The sequence below is a fragment of the Haliotis rubra genome, unplaced genomic scaffold (assembly GCF_003918875.1).
Source record: "Haliotis rubra isolate DU_JTF1 unplaced genomic scaffold, ASM391887v1 Scf611, whole genome shotgun sequence".
Classification (NCBI taxonomy): domain Eukaryota; kingdom Metazoa; phylum Mollusca; class Gastropoda; order Lepetellida; family Haliotidae; genus Haliotis; species Haliotis rubra.
The window spans coordinates 403,011-422,990 of record NW_025767315.1 but is presented as its reverse complement, the minus strand read 5'-3'; the positions used below and the strand labels follow the sequence as shown (position 1 = coordinate 422,990).

The window sequence follows — 19,980 nt, the reverse complement described above, 5'->3', positions numbered from 1 at the left end:
ATTGTTATCTCTTACAAACAAAACAAACAGCTTGCAATAGTCTCTTTTCTCATAATTGGGGCGGTGGGGTAGCCTAGTGGTTAAAGCGTTGGCTCGTCACGCCGAAGACCCGGGTTCGAATCCCCACATGGGTACAATATGTGAAGCCCATTTCTGGTGTCCCCCGCCGTGATGTTGCTGGAATATTGCTACAAGCGGCATAAAACCAAACTCAGTCAGCCTCTCATAATTTATGCTTTTTTGGATAATGGTTTTAGGCAACAAAGGTAAAATTTAATTGTCTTTGCTCATTGCAGTGCATGAAGATTATACTTTCCAGAAACAACTGTTTGTTATTGATCATTGGTAATCATGAATCTTGTCACTTCAGACAACCAAGGCTACTCAGTGGGTAAATGTAAACATGCTGACAAGTAAGAACAAAGAGAGTTGAATATTGAGTTGAAGTATTGGGTGTAGATTCCACACCTTTTCACGCTTTTTGTTTGGTTTACACGTCCTATTCCCCAAAATAAAGAGAAAATATTTGAGAAAAGGAAAATAATGTCATCCAGATTTTAAATAATATTTTCATTGCTGCAAGCCCATAAGCTTTTGAATTGGAATGAAAATTTTATTGGTAATCTTTTGCAGTGGCTGAACGTGACAACATTACAATCAACACTTGTTTCTTAAGAGATGGAATGACTTTGACATTATTCAAATGAAATTACTGTGTTGGCTGTGAAGAAAAGTAACTCAACCTCCATCCTGATGTCGTGTCTTGTGTTAGATTTGGTTTGGGGTGTTTGGGTTTTTATCTTACCAAACTGAATTATTTTCAATAATCTGTAAACCAACTAAAACAAAATAGGCCTTTATAATCAGAAGGGGCGGTGGGGTAGCCTAATGGTTAAAGCGTTGGCTTGTCACGCCGAAGACCCGGGTTTGAATCCCCAAATAGGTACAATGTGTTAAGCCCATTTCTGGTGTCCCCCGAAGTGATGTTGCTGGAATATTGCTAATAGCGGCGTAAAACCAAACTCAGTATAATCAGAAACTGTGATAATCATGGGTTTGAGGCCAGCTCCGTCTCTTTTTGAATATGCTTGGTATGTAAGCCAAGCATACCAAATAAACCAGTGTTGCTGGCTTTCATCATAGTGGTAGACGTGACTTCTATAACCTTTGTAGCTTTTGAAATTCATGCTGGTCTGCAAGCCTGATGCTGCTAATTCTGCTAATGGCAGTCTCCTAAACTAGAAAGTATTTTAGGACAGGAGTTCGGAGCCGGTTCTCAGTATTTCATGGTAATGAATAAAACTGACAGAAAATGACATTTGGTTCTCATCATGCAGAGCTAGCAGGAAGTAGTGGAATAATAGTTTTAACTAGGTTTCTGAGTGAGTGAGTGAGTATGATTTTATGCCGCTTTTAGCAATATTCCAGCAATATCATGGCGGGGGACACCAGAAATAGGCTTCACACATTGAGCCCATGTGGGGATTCGAACCCAGGTCTTCGGCGGGACGAGCGGACGCTTTAACCACTAGGCTACCCCACCGCCCCCTAGGTCTCTGAACTTGCGCTTAAAAACAATGACTTTCTAAGGTTGACATTCCTCTAATAAGAATCAACTGTTTAAAACGACATGTCAGTGGCAAACTCACTCGCTCAGCCCAGCTCAAGAACTGATTTTTACCTATATTTTATTATTTCTGGAAAATACTTCGTTCTGTTTTGCCAATGACCTTGTTACCTAAGGGAGACAACTCTGATTAACCCCACTGAAGGGAGACAACTGAGATACAACACTACTGAAGCGAGACAATTCAGATTCAACTCTCTTTATATAGGGAAGACAGACCATTTGATTCACTGTGACTACCACATGTGGCCATACCTGTACCAGTGTCCGAACTCTCCCAGCTTGTACTGGCTGGTGTTTTATATATACATATATTTACATATATTTAATTGTTCTATAAGACTCCGGAATTGCGCAGTTGTTTGCTGCCTATGTTCGTCAGTGGATGATGTTGAACAGGGTGTAATGAATGTGTATCAAGTTCGTTTGTTTCGATCCAGTTTATCCACAAGCCAACATAGGATAAATTATTGCTTTCATAGTTTTAATTTTTAAATATTTGTGATTTGATTTTTTACTATTTGCTGTTTTATTCCATTCTTGATTTTGTGACCGAACGACACAGTCAATTGTTTGGGTATTTTTGCTGAGAGGGGAGTGGTCAGTGAGAGAGTCTGGATTGGGCTGATATTTGGCAAGATTAGCCTTGCCACGTTAGTGTATTTCCTTCCATTGCCCGGTGACGAGATGCTCCTGGCCGTGATGAAATGGTAAGAGAATCAGGCCTCATAACAAGGTTTTGTAAGCACATGCTGTCAATCAAAAACTTGGCTGATTTCATTTTATTTTGATAAATATGTGTAAGTATCTTGTGTGTAGTCGTCTCATCATGTGCCATATGTCAGCAAATCATATTGAAGCTCTCATCTTAAAGGGGGTGTTTCTTACAGACTTTCTGACTCATTTAGATGATGTTATATTTTTATAAAAAGATCAGGGTCACAATTGAACTTTGGGTGTTTGGGAGACAGAAACACAAGCAGCAAACTTAAATGGATCCCTTAAGTTCCTCTTTAACTATACTTACATGGATGCCAATTGAGTACCCCTTTAATGGAGCTCTAGTGTAATAGTTGACTCCAAAGTAAACCCCTCTTAAACTGAACTTAAGTTGACTCTGAAGTAAATGCCTCTTAAACTGAAATTAAGTGAACTCCAAAGTAAGTCCCTCTTAAACTGAAATTAAGTTGACTCCAAAGTGAATCCCTCTTTAACTGAACTTAAACGGACTCTAAGCAAAGGTTCACTGTGACTGAACTAAGTTACTGCCAGGCACTCCACTAGCTGATTGTAGTTGACCTGTGACAGCAGTGTGGGGTGTTTGTGTTGACAAGTGGCCAGTGTCCTGTAAATGTCCCGTGATGCATGGCCATCACTCAACACAAAGAAGCAAATAGGAATTATATTTTCATGTTTAACTGTTTTAGTTTTTGTTGTTTTTAATTCAGTGATAGATCCATGCGTGTGCTTTATCTGTAAGTTCAGTACTTTTGTTTGTATGTATTTTATAAGTCTACCATTCCATTCAGTGCAGACTGGAAGAACTGTCTTCAGTATCGTGAAGAGTGAGGTTACTGTAGGTTACCAACACTATCCTAAATAGGTGTAGGGTTTGCTGTAGAAATCCTGTTGGTCCAGGGTTGCATTAGAAATCTCTGTTGGTCCATGGCTGAAGTAGAGCTCTGTGTAGGTCTGGGGTTGGAGTTGAACTCTCGGTTGGTCCAGGGTTGCATTAGAAATCTCTTTGGTTGATGTTTGCAGTAGAAATCTCTGTTGGTTTGGGTTGCAGAAGGTCCACCATTGTAACACCAGTACTATTGCAAGTGTTAAAGAAGGATCCCCTGTGAGCCCAGGGTTAAAGAAGGATCCCCTGTGAGCCCAGGGTTAAAGAAGGATCCCCTGTGAGCCCAGGGTTAAAGAAGGATCCCCTGTGAGCCCAGGGTTAAAGAAGGATCCCCTGTGAGCCCAGGGTTAAAGAAGGATCCCCTGTGAGCCCAGGGTTAAAGAAGGATCCCAACTCAAGTGCCAGTCTTTGAGTACCAAAGATTCTGGGGCACTCCTTCACTCACCCACAAGACATTGAGTTGAACCTGGCCTAAAGTTAGCTCTCCTGCCTGGACATTTTCTTGGCTTTCACGCTGACATTGTCTGGGCATTGTTTCAAAATCGATTCAAGACTCTAAAAGTCTTAAAAACATGCATTTCAGTTGCAATGATATGGGCATTTCATTTTACAATTTGTGAGTGAGTTTATGAAAAACGATTATCAAAATATGCTTGAAGTTATGTAGAAGTGATGACGTAGTTGTATGACATTGTGCGAGTCACTGATGGGGTTGTATGACACTGTGCGAGTCAATGATGATCAGTAGGTCAACAGGAACATGTCTGATGCTGTTTAGGATACTGCAGGGAAATCTGGAACTGGCTGGTTGACACTTAAGAGGGAGCCTCTAAACTTTTAGAAAAAATAATCTTTTCCCATTATTCCAAGTGAACATGACTTGCTAAAAGAACAAAAAGATGTCATTTGAATCATTGAAGCGAATACCCAAACAAAAATCTCCTCTCCCTCTCTCCCCTCTTCCCCCAAAAATGGTCAACCCCTTGTTGATTTTTTACAAGTATATTATTCAAACTTACTTTCTTTGGAGGTAAAACGTGCTTATTCATTTACTGAGATAATGAAGACTTTTAATTGTAAAATTACTAATTTTTAAATTCCGATTTGCACAGAGTGTGATATTCATTCCCTATAACTGATTGACTGACAGTGGTTAGAATTGGTGATCAGAAACCCATGCTTGTCATAAGAGACGACTATTGGGATCGGGTGGTCCTACTTGCTGACTTCGTGTCCCAATAGAGATCCCACTGTCTAGATCAGATAACTGTCACATAGCTGGAATATTGCTGATTGTGGTGGTAAGCAGCAAAAACTACTGATGACAAGAAAGAAATTTGCATTTTTCTTCATTATGGAACGGCATGGGTACAATGTGTGAAGCCCATTCCTGGTGTCCCCAGCCGGGATATTGCTACAAGCGGCGTTAAACCCAACTCACTCATTATGGAAATATTTCATCTTGTTTTATTGTCAGTTCAGGAACATGATTATGAACAAAAAGAAATGTTTTCGATCAGTTTCTGTGGTAAAAGAACATTTTGTCTGAAATACATGAGAGCTTCTCAATAAGAATGACCACCGAATGCCATTTTTACATAGTATGGTTTGATTTGAGTTCAGAATAAGGTGAAAATAATACGGGACAAACAGAAATAAGGAATGGTTTGAAAGCTGAAACATTTCCTCCTCATTGGAGGAGTCAAAGTTCATGTTGAATGTCAAGGTCACAAGAAGTAGGAAACTGCTGTCATTGCCAACTGAAGACTTTGCCAGTTGTGGGGAGACAACCTATGTTGTACTTACTGTGTTAATGAAATGTTGCGTGTGGACATCTTGTGTGTCTTGTTTTACAGAATAGTATCTTTATCTGAATGTACTGCTCAACGCTTGATAAGGATCGGGTGTTTCCAAATGGGGCCTGACAACCTGCTCCAGTATGTTGTCACGCAAATAGTATTTACAGTGTTTGCCCTCGGCATAAACATTTAGGAGTCATCATGTCTCCCTGTAGTTACCTGGCAAACATTAAACTATTAAGTTTCAAACAACAGCAAATTACAAGTTTAGATTATCTGAAGTAAGGGCCCAGTAGCATTATGTCAACAATGACTCAGGCTTCTATATTCACTGCGTATTTGAGATATGTTGTGCGTCAAATACGCAGGTTTTCTACATCATGGCAAACACTGTATTCACGATTGTCCGCAAACTGAAGTGTGTAGCTATTTTCAGGTTGATTAGACTTCTATCACACAGTTCAGACACAGATCTTGTTATCATGTTTGCGTAAAATATCTGAGTGTCCTTATCAAATGGTGAGAAGTATATTTTAGTTGCTTTGGTATGTCTGGACTTTGTCACGTTGTTTGTCGATATATGACATTTTCATATTTATACCTGTCAGTATGTGACATATTTTTGACTGTTGATATTTAACATTGTCATATTTTCGTCTGTCAGCGTGTCACATTGTCATATTTGTGCTAGTCAATATCTGACAAGGGTTTTAGACGGTTCGTATGACATCATCACATTAAGGCAGTCTGTGTATGACATGGGTCTGACTGTTGATATACAACATTGTCATATTTTTATCTGTTTATATATGGCATTGTCACATAATGTAAATATTTGACTTCGTCACAATACTGTCTGCCGCTGTACTACATTGTCATGATCGTTTCTGCCAGAGTCGGACATTGTCACATCTCTGTCAGTTTCACGTGACTTGGTGTTCTGACTGGACTGTCGCTGTGATGCCACCCCCTCCAGTCAACGCCACCCCCCCCTGTTGTTTTCTGACGAGCTCCTACTGTTGTACATACTGCTTTGTTTCTGTGGAAGGGTGGGCGGAGAAGGTTAATGCTTCTCGGCCATGTACGAAAGTCAACAATGTGTATATATACATGAAGCTATTCCTTATATTGGGTGGGCTTGTGCCCAACCCTAAACTGTTGTTATCCATGTCGAGATAACCCAGGATCTGTGTGGGGTCATGTCCACGCCACCTTCCTCCTCCGTCACACTGCCCACCTGTCTTTATGGCCCCCAAGCGGCGCCCCTGCCTCCTACACTCAGCCCACTCTATCCTCATTCCACTTGTCAACTGTGTTTATAGCATGCTGGATATTGTTGTGATAATCCAATCCAGTATTAATTGTAGCGCTGTCTGAAATATATAAACAGAAAGTCACTCTGCAAGAACTCTTTAAACTCCAATAACTAAGAGTAAATTGGATTTCTTCCATTGAAAATGAAAAATTCCTCAGGCTTTATGAACATTGATGAATAGATTTGAATTAAGAATGTAAAAAGAGATTTATGAGATGTATCTGAAACTGGCCATGGACAGCATAGTTAATGGAGAGCATAGTAACTAGTTACACTGGGGTTTGGGGTTGCATTCTTCAAAATTTGGCAAGACAGAATTTATTAGGTGAATCAGTTATTCAATACAGCATTGCAAGCAATAGATCACAATCTTATCACTCCCTCACTCACACACACACACACACAGTGTGTCTGGTTTTAGGGACACAACAGTTTTGTCAGCAATAGAGAACATTGTATCCATTCATATGAATACACATGCACCAACACGCACGCACACATTCACCTGTATCCTGGTATCGGAGACACAACAGCTTTGCCAGCAATAGAGTGAGTGAGTTTAGTTTTACACCGCTTTTAGCAATATTCCAGCAATATCACGGCGGGGAACACCAGGAATGGGCTTCACATTGTCAGCAATAGAACATTCTATCCATTCAAATGTATACATACACGCACCATCAGTATCTGGTATCAGAGATACTAGGAGGTCAGCAATAGAGAACATTCTTTCCATACACGACGCACACACACACACACACACACAGATGAGATGCTACGACTCCCAGCAATAGCAGACATTCCTGGTTGATCCTTCAGAATATAGCACTTCTCCGGCAGGTGCTATACAATACCTCATGATGCATTATTTGACATGAGCTGAGATATTTATACTGATGCTAAATAATAAGGGAATGTTTCTGTTGTAGTGAAACATCATTTAAGCGTAAATGGTTTTATCAAACCACAGTGTTCTGCCATTATGTTCCTTTACTTCTGTCCCTGAGTATATGTGAGGCAGGAGCCGCTGCAGGTGGCATGATCCCAGTCAGACTGAGTTATCTCCCCTCAACCCCAGCAGGTGTCGTGCTGGACTTCTTCCCTCGTCGCCTACAACTGAAGGGAATAAACAGAATTATTATTGTACACACAGACTTTGTTGTGTTTTAACAGAGGGACATCTCAAGATGGCTCCTTCTGGATTCAAAGATATATACTCTTTCAAAAGAAGAAACTTCACATAGGACAAATTTGAATTTTAGGAAAATATTTGACACAAACCAATCCATGCTGAATAGTTGCTGACAACAAAACGTTTGAAAAAAGAAATGTTTAATTGTAAATACATGCTCATTTTTGTGTATAACATTTTGCAATCAACAGACATCATAACATGTCATGTGTTCAAGTATCACACCTGCCTGTCTGTGTAATTACATAATGTGACACAGACCCGAACTTCGAGCCATAAATCAATGCATTGTGTTTATGGTGTATAGCCCTGATTGGTGTTAAGTTCAAATTGCATGTGGTCAGTGATCGCAGCTGTGTATTGAATATTGTCATTAGTAGACAGGCAGGCAATCACACAGGTGTCAATAAAACAAGACATTGAGTTTTGTCTGTGACAACGACATATCTATTTCACAGTTAGAAATTCTGTCAGCTAAATAATGACATTGCTTTTAAGTATCGAACTGAGAAAGTGTCTCGGTAAGAAGAGCGTGTGGTGAAATAGACAAATGAAATTATATAAACAGTTAATTTACTGTCATAACATATAAAAGCTCGGCGCTGTGAGATATCAACAAAACATTAGAAAAATAGCTGACACCAAAGCCTTCACCGAGTATTCACCCGACAACCCGCTTCCAAGCTGCGCGAACCTATTTACTTACGCACGTGCTATGAGCGCAGCCCAGCTTTTGAAACCCGTTTTCCCCAGAAAAGTCTGGGGAAAATTAGTGAAACGTTTGAACTCCGATTTCACGCGTTTTTATTCATCGCGTTATTTTTCAACTTTATAAGTTGAATTTGCATTTCTGACGATTTGTTTCGGTATGTCCATACCGAAAGGTATCGGAATCTGCAAAGTTGTGTTTTACGTTGCATGTGACCTTTAACAAAAACGTAACGTTACACTCACGTTTGTAGTGAATCGCTAAAACGCACCCTACATGAAATGCACAAGTATCATGAAATTGTGTACCACCCTGAGCTGAAGCCTACGACTGTAGGCTTTAAAAAGCCACATCAATGGTATTCCACGTGCATTGCTTTAAGCCACTATAGACGACAAGAGAATGAAAAGACTGACAGAAGTTCAACGCCATCGGCCGTTTACAAGGACGGACATCGCAGCATGATGCAGTAAGGCACTTCAGCATGTCCAGACAGACCATCTGAACCCTATGGACCCGATACAAAGTACTGGGAGTGTGAATGACAGGGCCAGGTCAGGTCGACCTGGAGATACCACCACCGCCGCCCAGGATGGCCACACCTGGTTGAGACATTTTCGTTCAAACACCACGGCCGCATCATCCACAACAATCCAAATCCCAGGACTGCTCCGAATCTGCGACCAGACAGTGCGCAATGTTTTCTTTAATCAAGATGCGCTCCGTAACTTCGACTGCGAAGCCCTGAAAGCTTTCGTCTAGTGAGGGAGATGATAATGGCAGGTCTCTGGTATCTGTTGCGTGAGAGTCCTTCCTTTGCAAAGCAATACGGCCTGGGTGATCAAGGTATTTTAGGGAAATGATCCTGTCGTTCAGGTCCTTCAAGATCTTGGCTGGAAAGAACGTTTGCGGTAGTTTAGCCTGGAATAACGGAGACTGTGTCAGCTGGATTTCTGCCTCAAATTCTTCCTGATCTAATAACTGTGGCATGGCTTCTGGAAAGAGGACCCCAAAAGCTGCAAAGTTATAGGCTAAAGGGTAGCCGGTGAGTAATAATCTGACTGTACATCCAGGCTTATCTGTGCGGCTGGTAAGGTCCATGTGGCTAGTGAGGTTCGTGTCTTTAGTCTGGGCCGGACAGCTATGCTGATCCGTGTGGTTGGTGAGGTCCGTGCCCTTACTGTGGGCCTGACAGCTATGCTGATCCGTGTGGTTGGTGAGGTCCGTGCCCTTACTCTGGGCCGGACAGCTATGCTGATCCGTGTGGTTGGTGAGGTCCGTGCCCTTACTGTGGGCCAGACAGCTATGCTGATCCGTGTGGTTGGTGAGGTCCGTATCCTTACTCTGGGCCAGACAGCTATGCTGATCTTTGTGGTTGGTGAGGTCCGTGCCCTGACTCTCGGCCAGACAGTTATGCTGATCTGTGTGGTTGGTGAGGTCCGTACCCTTACTCTGGGCAGGACAGCTATGCTGATCTGTGTGGTTGGTGAGGTCCGTGCGCTTACTCTGTGCATTACAGCTGTGCTGATCCGTGTGGTTGGTGAGGTCCGTACCCTTACTCTGGGCCGGAGAGCTATGCTGATCAGTGTGGTTGGTGAGGTCTGTGCCCTTACTCTCGGCCGGCCAGCTATGCTGATCCGTGTGGTTGGTGAGGTCCGTGCCCTTTCTCTCAGCCGGAGAGCTATGCTGATCTGTGTTGTTGGTGAGGTCCGTACCCTTACTATGGGCCGGACAGCTATGCTGATCCGTGTGGTTAGTGAGGTCCGTGCGCTTACTCTGTGCATTACAGCTATGCTGATCCGTGTGGTTTGTGAAGTCCGTACCCTTACTCTGGGCAAGACAGCTATGCTGATCCGTGTGGTTGGTGAGGTCCGTACCCTTACTCTGGGCCGGAGAGTTATGCTGATCAGTGTGGTTGGTGAGGTCTGTGCCCTTACTCTCGGCCGGCCAGCTATGCTGATCCGTGTGGTTGGTGAGGTCCGTGCCCTTTCTCTCAGCCGGAGAGCTATGCTGATCTGTGTTGTTGGTGAGGTCCGTACCCTTACTATGGGCCGGACAGCTATGCTGATCCGTGTGGTTAGTGAGGTCCGTGCGCTTACTCTGTGCATTACAGCTATGCTGATCCGTGTGGTTTGTGAAGTCCGTACCCTTACTCTGGGCAAGACAGCTATGCTGATCCGTGTGGTTGGTGAGGTCCGTGCCCTTACTCTGGGCCGGACAGCTATGCTGATCCGTGTGGTTGGTAAGGTCCGTGCCCTTACTCTGGGCCTGACAGCTATGCTGATCCATGTGGTTGGTGAGGTCCGTACCCTTACTCTGGGCCGGACAGCTATGCTGATCCGTGTGGTTGGTGAGGTCTGTGCCCTTATTTTGGGCCGGATAGCTATGCTGATCCGTGTGGTTGGTGAGGTCCGTGCGCTTACTCTGTGCATTACAGCTATGCTGATCCGTGTGGTTGGTGAGGTCCGTACCCTTAGTCTGGGCAAGACAGCTATGCTGATCCGTGTGGTTGGTGAGGTCCGTACCCTTACTCTGGGCCGGACAGCTATGCTGATCCGTGGTTTTAGGTGAGGTCCGTGCCCTTACTCTGGGCCTGACAGCTATGCTGATCCATGTGGTTGGTGAGGTCCGTACCCTTACTCTGGGCCGGACAGCTATGCTGATCCGTGTGGTTGGTGAGGTCCGTGCCCTTATTTTGGGCCGGATAGCTATGCTGATCCGTGTGGTTGGTGAGGTCCGTGCGCTTACTCTGTGCATTACAGCTATGCTGATCCGTGTGGCTGGTGAGGTCCGTACCCTTACTCTGGGCCGGAGAGTTATGCTGATCCATGTCGTTGGTGAGGTCTGTGCCCTTACTCTGGGCCGGCCAGCTATGCTGATCTGTGTTGTTGGTGAGGTCCGTACCCTTATTTTGGGCCGGATAGCTATGCTGATCCGTGTGGTTGGTGAGGTCCGTGCGCTTCCTGTGGGCCGGACAGCTATGCTGATCCGTGTGGTTTGTGAGGTCCGTGCCCTTACTGTGGGCCGGACAGCTATGCTGATCCGTGTGGTTGGTGAGGTTCGTGCGCTTACTCTGGGCCAGACAGCTATGCTGATCCGTGTGGTTGGTGAGGTCCGTGCCCTTATTTTAGGCCGGATAGCTATGCTGATCCGTGTGGTTGGTGAGGTCCGTGCCCTTACTGTGGACCGGACAGCTATGCTGATCCGTGTCGTTGGTGAGGTCTGTGCCCTTACTCTGGGCCGGACAGCTATGCTGATCCGTGTTGTTGGTGAGGTCCGTGCCCTTTCTCTCGGCCGGAGAGCTATGCTGATCTGTGTTGTTGGTGAGGTCCGTACCCTTACTCTGGGCCGGACAGCTATGCTGATCCGTGTGGTTGGTGAGGTCCGTGCCCTTACTCTGGGCCTGACAGCTATGCTGATCCATGTGGTTGGTGAGGTCCGCCTTACTGTGGGCGGACAGCTATGCTGATCCGTGTGGTTGGTGAGGTCCGTGCCCTTATTTCTGGGCCGGATAGCTATGCTGATCCGTGTGGTTGGTGAGGTCCGTGCGCTTCCTGTGGGCCGAACAGCTATGCTGATCCGTGTGGTTTGTGAGGTCCGTGCCCTTACTGTGGGCCGGACAGCTATGCTGATCCGTGTGGTTGGTGAGGTTCGTGCGCTTACTGTGGTCCGGACAGCTATGCTGATCCGTGTGGTTGGTGAGGTCCGTGCGCTTCCTGTTGGCCGGACAGCTATGCTGATCCGTGTGGTTGGTGAGGTCTGTGCCCTTACTGTGGGCCAGACAGCTATGCTGATCCGTGTGGTTGGTAAGGTCCGTGCCCTTACTCTGGGCCTGACAGCTATGCTGATCCATGTGGTTGGTGAGGTCCGTGCCCTTATTTTGGGCCGGATAGCTATGCTGATCCGTGTGGTTGGTGAGGTCCGTGCGCTTACTCTGTGCATTACAGCTATGCTGATCCGTGTGGCTGGTGAGGTCCGTACCCTTACTCTGGGCCGGAGAGTTATGCTGATCCGTGTCGTTGGTGAGGTCTGTGCCCTTACTCTGGGCCGGCCAGCTATGCTGATCCGTGTTGTTGGTGAGGTCCGTGCCCTTACTCTGGGCCTGTCAGCTATGCTGATCCGTGTGGTTGGTGAGGTCCTTACCCTTACTCTGGGCCGGACAGCTATGCTGATCCATGTGGTTGGTGAGGTCCGTGCCCTTATTTTGGGCCGGATAGCTATGCTGATCCGTGTGGTTGGTGAGGTCAGTGCGCTTACTGTGGGCGGACAGCTATGCTGATCCGTGTGGTTTGTGAGGTCCGTGCCCTTACTGTGGGCCGGACAGCTATGCTGATCCGTGTGGTTGGTGAGGTTCGTGCGCTTACTCTGGGCCAGACAGCTATGCTGATCCGTGTGGTTGGTGATGTCCGTACCCTTACTGTGGGCGGACAGCTATGCTGATCCATGTGGTTGGTGAGGTCCGTGCCCTTATTTTGGGCGGATAGCTATGCTGATCCGTGTGGTTGGTGAGGTCCGCGGCGCTTACTGGCTGATGCTATGCTGATGCGATCGTGGTTGGTGATGTCCGCATTTATTTTGGGCCGGATAGCTATGCTGATCCGTGTGGTTGGTGAGTCCGTCGCGGCTTCCTGTGGGCGGACAGCTATGCTGATCCGTGTGGTTTGGTGAGGTCCGTGCCCTTACTGTGGGCGGACAGCTATGCTGATCCATGTGGTTTGTGAGGTCTGTGCCCTTACTGTGGGCGGACAGCTATGCTGATCCGTGTGGTTGGTGAGGTTCGTGCGCTTATTGTGGTCGGACAGCTATGCTGATCCGTGTGGTTGGTGAGGTCCGTGGCGCTTAGTGTTGACCAGACAGCTATGCTGATCCGTGTGGTTGGTGAGGTCCGTGTACCCTTACTCTGGGCCGGACAGCTATGCTGATCCGTGTGGTTGGTGAGGTCCGTACCCTTACTCTGGGCCGGACAGCTATGCTGATCCGTGTGGTTGGTGAGGTCCGTGCCCTTACTCTGGGCCGGACAGCTATGCTGATCCGTGTGGTTGGTGAGGTCCGTACCACTTACTCTGGGCGGACAGCTATGCTGATCCGTGTGGTTGGTGAGGTCCGTGCGCCCTACTGTGGGCCAGACAGCTATGCTGATCCGTGTGGTTCATGAGGTCCGTGCCCTTATTTTGGGCCGGCCAGCTGTGTTGATCTGTGTGGTTGGTGAGGTCCGTGCGCTTACTGGCGGTCGGACAGCTATGCTGATCTGTGTGGTTGGTGAGGTCCGAACCCTTACTCTGGGCCGGACAGCTATCCTGATCCGTGTGGTTGGTGAGGTCCGTACCCTTACTATGGGCCGGATAGCTATGCTGATCCGTGTGGTTGGTGAGGTCCGTGCCCCTACTGAGGACCGGACAGCTATGCTGATCCGTGTGGTTGGTGAGGTCCGTGTTTCTTACTTCTGGGCGGACAGCTATGCTGATCCGTGTGGTTGGTGAGGTCCGTGCCCTTACTGTGGGCGGACAGCTATGCTGATCCGTGTGGTTGGTGAGGTCCGTGCCCTTACTCTGGGCCGGACAGCTATGCTGATCCGTGTGGTTGGTGAGGTCCGTACCCTTACTGTGGGCCGGACAGCTATGCTGATCCGTGTGGTTGGTGAGGTCCGTGCCCTTACTCTGGGCCGGACAGCTATGCTGATCCGTGTGGTTGGTGAGGTCCGTGCCCTTACTCTGGGCCGGACAGCTATGCTGATCCGTGTGGTTGGTGAGGTCCGTGCCCTTACTCTGGGCCGGACAGCTATGCTGATCCATGTGGTTGGTGAGGTCCGTGCCTTACTGTGGGCCGGACAGCTATGCTGATCCGTGTGGTTGGTGAGGTCCGTGCCCTTTACTCTGGACCGGACAGCTATGCTGATCCGTGTGTGGTTGGTGAGGTCCGTGGCCTTACTGTGGGCCGGACAGCTATGCTGATCCGTGTGGTTGGTGAGGTCCGTGCCCTTACTCTGGGCCGGACAGCTATGCTGATCCGTGTGGTTGGTGAGGTCCGTGCCCTTACTGTGGGCCGACAGCTATGCTGATCCGTGTGGTTGGTGAGGTCCGTGCCCTTACTGTGGGCCGGACAGCTATGCTGATCTGTGTGGTTGGTGAGGTCCGTGCCCTTACTCTGGGCCGGACAGCTATGCTGATCCGTGTGGTTGGTGAGGTCCGTGCCCTTACTGTGGGCCGGACAGCTATGCTGATCCGTGTGTGGTTGGTGAGGTCCGTGCGCTTACTGTGGGCCGGACAGCTATGCTGATCCGATGTGTGGTTGAGAGTCCGTGACTGTGGGCCGGACAGCTATGCTGATCCGTGTGGTTGGTGAGGTCCGTGCGCTTACTGTGGGCCGGACAGCTATGCTGATCCGTGTGGTTGGTGAGGTCCGTGCCCTTACTGTGGGCCGGACAGCTATGCTGATCCGTGTGGTTGGTGAGGTCCGTGCCCTTACTGTGGGCCGGACAGCTATGCTGATCCGTGTGGTTGGTGAGGTCCGTACCCATACTCTGGGCAAGCGCACCTTAATGCCTGATCCTGTTTTCATTGAGCACCTGTTGAAGGATACTAAGCACTAAAAATCAGTTATTACGTAGTATTCTAAGAATTATTATCATTGTTGATAATGTTACAATTCAATATATCAGAACATTTTTACAATAGTTCACACCTTTAAAGATGGAAAAGCGACGTATGCTGATGCTGATGGCGAGTCAGAACAATTAATTTATTGAGGATAATAATTATATACACAAAGAACTTAATTAAGCACCCGCTATATTTTTGCAATTATAGGTTTTCAGCACGTAAAGAAAACTTCTCGTGGTGACCACGATGGAAAAACGTGAGTTTTTTTCTAACCCGTATAATCCTTTAACTCATACAAAACGAGAAAACGATTGGATTCCATGTTGATTTTATGATGATAATTGCTCATTTTACAAAACACTGAATTTCATACAAAACCATGTCTGTTCAAGTATGGCCCAGGAATGTTTAATGTTTAATTTATTGGTAAGTGTGAACATTCAAAAAGGCATTTTGCGTGTCTTACACGATTTAAGGTCAATACAGAGTGTAACCTCCATGTGACAGTATGACAGCCGGGGCGGTGGGGTAGCCTAGTGGTTAAAGCGTTGGCTCGTCACGCCGAAGACCCGGGTTCGAATCCCCACATGGGTACATTGTGTAAAGCCCATTTCTGGTGTCCCCCGCCGTGATGTTGCTGGAATATTACTAAAAGCGGCGTAAAACTAAACTCAGTCAGTCAGTATGACAGCCAACACTCCTACTCATACTCCCTGTCAGCCTCCTGATCCTCTGAAGGGGCAGTCTGCGCCGTTCCTCGTGTAAAGCAGCTTCCAACTGGGCCAGGCTCTGTACAGGAGGATCCTGACCTACAGCTGTTACCATGATGTTGCACCAGGATATCTGAAAGAACTTCTCCAGAAATATACTTCATGCAAAAACCTGAGATCCAATGATCAACTTTTATTTACCATCCCCAGGACCAATCTCAAATCCTTCGGCCAGAGATCATTCTCATTCTGTGCTCCTCTCTGGAACTGTCTTCCTTTTGATATCCACACAGACAGACACACACACACAGACACCATCTTTAGCTGTCTTCAAGTCCAAACTTAAAACCCATCTCTTCTCTAAGTACTATCCTTGATACCTGCGCTGTGAGCAACCGCAACGGATGGAAAATAGCGCAATATAAATTATGATTATATTATTATTATTATTATTATTATTATTATTATTATTATTATTATTATTATTATTATTATTATTATTATTATTATTATTATTATTATTATTATCCCTTTGTTGCACACGACGACCAATCATGTTAAGACCGGGGCTAACTCAATCGTGAGATATGTCAGGGGGTGCTTAACTAAGTTCTTTGTGTATATTTCCAACACGCCGACCTGAGATGGATACAGACGGCAATGACAGTATCCGCACCAGTCTCCACACCATTAATAACAGCTGCTGACGCACACCCCACGTCGTAATCATTCCTTGAGGACGCTTGAACTTTACCTGTAAGTTAATGTTTCATTAATGTGCAGCTCTTTATATTAAAAAGTCAAATTTGACGTCAAAATGTATTTTGTGACGTCAAAAGCAGCGGAGTCGTCAAGTACCTTTGGCTCACCTGACAAAGGTGCCTTTGTGATGTATGTCACGGTTAGCGCAGTTGAGACGGCTACTACCTGTGTAGTTTGTGATGGCGTGTGGCCCTCTGCATAGAACTCAGGTCACAAATCATTTGAAGTTAAGCAACGTTGAGCGCGGAGAGGTCTTGGATGGGTGACTGTGTTTGGCAGCTTTATTCCTGAATGTTTGTAGGACTTCAGTCCTGCCCCACATCGAAGCACATGTGACACATGTGGTCTCACCTTAGGCAAGTGAGTATGTTCAAAATTGCCTCTGTTCACCTAGCAGAAAAATGGGTACCCGGTGGGATAAGTCATTTGACTATAACCTTCTAGCGCCAAACAGGCAGCTTGGGTTATCCGACGTAATAATGTTGTGGCGTTTGTTTGCGCTTTGAACAGGCTTCTTTGTGGTGTGGAGTAGTGCGCGGTAGGAAAGGTAGGATGTTTGGAGAAGAGGTCCTCCCAGTAGGCTGGAGAAGAGTTCCTTCCAGACGCCTGGAGAAGAATTATACAGAACTGAGACAACGCCCTTCAGACAACATTTACATACTGAAACAATACCCCTGAAACACTGCTTACATAGACGTGACAATACCCTGAAACACTGCTTACATAGACGTGACAATACCCCTGAAACACTGCTTACATAGACGACAATGCCCCTGAAACACTGCTTACATAGAAGTGACAATACCCCTGAAACACAGCTTACATAGAAGCGACAATACCCTGAAACACTGCTTACATAGACGTGACAATACCCCTGAAACACAGCTTACATAGAAGCGACAATACCCTGAAACACTGCTTACATAGACGTGACAATACCCTGAAACACTGCTTACATAGACGTGACAATACCCTGAAACACTGCTTACATAGACGTGACAATGCCCTGAAACACTGCTTACATAGACGCGACAATACCCCTGAAACACTGCTTACATAGACGTGACAATACCCTGAAACACTGCTTACATAGACGTGACAATGCCCCTGAAACACTGCTTACATAGACGTGACAATACCCTGAAACACTGCTTACATAGACGTGACAATACCCCTGAAACACTGCTTACATAGACGTGACAATGCCCTGAAACACTGCTTACATAGACGTGACAATGCCCCTGAATCCACTCTCACACCCTCAGCACCTCCTCTCCACACACCCCTCTCACACCTCTCACACCTCTCACCGTTCCCTCACACTACACTCCCCATCCCCCTTCACCCCTCTTTCACACTACTCTCAGGTCTATCACCCTCCCTCAACCCCCTCTAACACTCTTCTCACCCCTCACCCTCCCTCAGCCCTCCTCACCCCTCTCGCACACTATTCTCAACCCCCGTCACCTACCCTCTCTCTCATCCCACCTGCACTCTCCCTCTGCCCCCTCTCACCCTCCACCCTTCCACACTATCCTCTTTCCACACTACCCTCAGCCCTCGCTATTCCTCATCCTCACTCCTCTCTCTCTCTCTCTCTCTCTCTCTCTCTCTCTCTCTCTCTCTCTCTCTCTCTCTCTCTCTCTCTCTCTCTCTCTCTCTCTCTCTCTCTCTCTCTCTCTCTCTCTCTCTCTCTCTCTCTCTCTCTCTCTCTCTCTCTCTCCTCTCCCTCTCTCTCTCTCTCTCTCTCTGTCAGTAACTACGACCAGAAACTTGTCCAAGAACACGGACATGATCACAACCTGTCAGCAAGGACACCACTTTCAGGGCCGTTACAAGCGTCAAACGAGCCCCGAACCAGCGTTTTAACCATCAACATTCTACTAGCACCCTTTACTGGTGCGGATCCTCGATACTCATCAATAACTGTTCTCAGTGCTCTTCTAGTCGGCTCGTGCGGCCGTATGACGTCATTGCCTCATTGCTGAAATAATTTTGACTTTCTGTAAACCGCGAAAGTAATGAAATACCTGGTACTAGCATTAGTCTATGCCAGGAGCTTTCATTCAACAAAATCCCATTTTCAGCGTCGATAGAATTCCCGACCAGTAGCCGTTAGAGTTAGCCTCGCAGCCAGGAGCCTGAGAGCTCATACCTATCTATTGGCAATCTCGCATTTACAAGTGAATAGATGGGGGCACTAGACGCGATATTCCAGCACAATATTCTATAGGCTTTGGAGCATGACTTACAGAAATTCAATCTGCGACCTTCGACCTCTATACTCTGCATTGACGTCACAATGACGCAACTGGCCATGCGGTCTTTTACTTTTGTGAGCGGCCGGTACACGGTCGCTCGATGAGGGGTTATATTGATCTCGACAGTGATACCTCGCCAGCTCGCGCGTCTTGCGCTGAAAAAAAATCCACACCAGTGAAAGAGGCAGAGTGAGGCTACAGGTTTGGTAGCCATGGTAGGGAACTGAAAAAAAATGACAGTTGTAATTGTCCCTCATTGGCCTTAAGGGAAGCAAACCCCTTTATCCAGAAACAACTGGTCAGACTATAGCCACTGTTGATATTTAATCCCTGCAGATCTAAGATCTCTGCCTATAATTAGTCAGTATAGGCACTGTTGGTATTTAGTCCCTCCAGATCTAACAGTTATGAATGCAATGTTACATACGGAAGTATGTATACAATGCAAGATACGGAAGTATGTATACAACGTAAGATAGGGAGGTATGTATACAACGTAAGATACGGAGGTATGTATAATATACGGAGGTATGTATACAATGTGGAGATATGTATCCAATGCAAGATACGGTCATGTATACAATGTAAGATACGGAGGTATGTATACAGTGTAAGATACGGAGTGATGTATACAATGTAAGATACGGAGTGATGTATGCAATGTAAAATACGGAGTGATGTATACAATGTAAGATACTGAGATATGTATACAATGTAAGATACGGAGGTATGTATACAATGCAAGATATGGAGTGATGTATACAATGCAAGATACGGTCATGTATACAATGTAAGATACGGAGGTATGTATACAATGTAAGATACGGAGTGATGTATACAATGTAAGATACGGAGATATGTATACAATGCAAGATACGGAGGTATGTATACAATGTAAGATACGGAGGTATGTATACAATGTAAGATACGGAGGTATGTATACAATGTAAGATACGGAGTGATGGATACCATGTAAGATACGGAGGTATGTATACAATGTAAGATACGGAGTGATGTTTACAATGTAAGATACGGAAGTATGCATACAATGTAAGAATCGGAGGTATGTATATTTTGTAAGATACAGTTATGTATTGTAAGATACGGATTATACATGTACATGTGTTCAAAATGTAAGATACGGAGTGATGTATACAATGTAAGATACGGTTATGTATACCGTGTAAGACACGGTGATGTATGCCATTTAAGATACGGTGATGTATACCATGTAAGATACGGTTATGTATACCATGTAAGATAGGGTGATGTATACCATGTAAGATAGGGTGATGTATACCATGTAAGATACGGTGATGTATACCATGTAAGATACGGTGATGTATACCATGTAAGATACAGTTATGTATACCATGTAAGAT

The 19,980-nt window shown here is 45.9% G+C and overlaps 1 long non-coding RNA gene across 1 annotated transcript; it reads left to right on the top strand.

Annotated features, from left to right (window-relative positions):
- The first annotated feature begins 1,287 nt into the window (after positions 1-1,287).
- On the top strand, positions 1,288-7,511 carry LOC124255907. Its single transcript, XR_006892786.1, has 2 exons — positions 1,288-1,374; positions 1,553-7,511. It is a non-coding gene; the product is annotated as an uncharacterized LOC124255907 (long non-coding RNA).
- The last annotated feature ends 12,469 nt before the right edge of the window (positions 7,512-19,980 follow it).